The following is a 944-nucleotide window of genomic DNA, read 5'->3' as shown; positions in this document are numbered from 1 at the left end:
TGTCTCTCTGCCTCTCTCTGTCTCTATCTCTCTGCCTCTCTCTGTCTCTGTCTCTCTGCCTCTCTCTGTCTCTGTCTCTCTGCCTCTCTCTGTCTTTGTCTCTCTGCCTCTCTCTGTCTCTCTCTGTCTCTCTGCCTCTCTGTCTCTGTTTCTCTGCCTCTGTCTCTCTGCCTGTCTCTCTGTCTGTCTCCGTCTCTTCTCTCTGCCTTTCCCCCTCTGCCTCTCTCGCTGCCTCTCTCTGCCTTTCCCTCTCTCTCTGCCTCTCCCTCTCTCTCCCTCTCTCTCTCTGTCTCTCAAAAGCCTCTTACCTGCAGCTCTGCATTCTCTCACCTTGTTGCTGCTCACCTGGGAAAGGCTGCCAGGCCAGACTTTCACCTCCAGCGGGAGCTCAGCAGTCAAGCAGGGATTTATACCCTCTTGGGAGCTGGGATTTCCTAACCGGGTGGTGTCACCGGCTCACACTGGGTGGCAGCGGACACACCTTTTCCTCCTCACGGGGAGCACCCCCAGGCTGCAGTGCTGGGTCTGAGTACACGATCACCCAGATGGGGAAGTGGCCAAGGAAACTCCGCATAAGTTTCCCTATTTTTCTGTGACTCGCTTAAAATTACGTACTTCCAGCCGAGGAGGTGGTTTTAAAGTGATGGGCGTTTTGCCCAACTGTGGCCCCATTAAAGAGAAAAAGACACTTCTGATCTTTAGCCAGGGGAGGAGTTGGTTTTCCATCCGAGGAACCTTTTAGTATCTAAGAAAGGTTAAGTTTTGTTTTGTTTTGTTTTCAGAGTCCTGTATGATTTTTAACTGTTAAATGAAGGAGGGGGTTGTTATCTCGTTCCTTATTCTAGATTGTGGAGTTTGCAGAACTGAATAGTTTGTCTTCTGAAAGTGGGAATCCGGCACCAAGTCTTATCTATAAAAAACCAGTGTCTCCTAAACCCCCTAAC

At 50.2% G+C, this 944-nt stretch overlaps 1 protein-coding gene across 1 annotated transcript in view; it reads right to left on the bottom strand.

Annotated features, from left to right (window-relative positions):
- IL1R2 (interleukin 1 receptor, type II) overlaps positions 1–498 on the bottom strand; it is a 35925-nt gene extending 35427 nt beyond the window's left edge. Inside the window, exon 1 of the mRNA XM_011956599.1 lies at positions 331–498. The gene's annotated coding sequence lies outside the window, so the exon portion shown is untranslated. The remainder of the gene's footprint in view (positions 1–330) is intronic.
- Positions 499–944: the final 446 nt, after the last annotated feature.

Source organism: Colobus angolensis, unplaced genomic scaffold (genome assembly GCF_000951035.1).
Source record: "Colobus angolensis palliatus isolate OR3802 unplaced genomic scaffold, Cang.pa_1.0 Scaffold42, whole genome shotgun sequence".
In the NCBI taxonomy this organism is placed as follows: domain Eukaryota; kingdom Metazoa; phylum Chordata; class Mammalia; order Primates; family Cercopithecidae; genus Colobus; species Colobus angolensis.
This window is presented reverse-complemented; position numbering and strand designations above follow the sequence as displayed.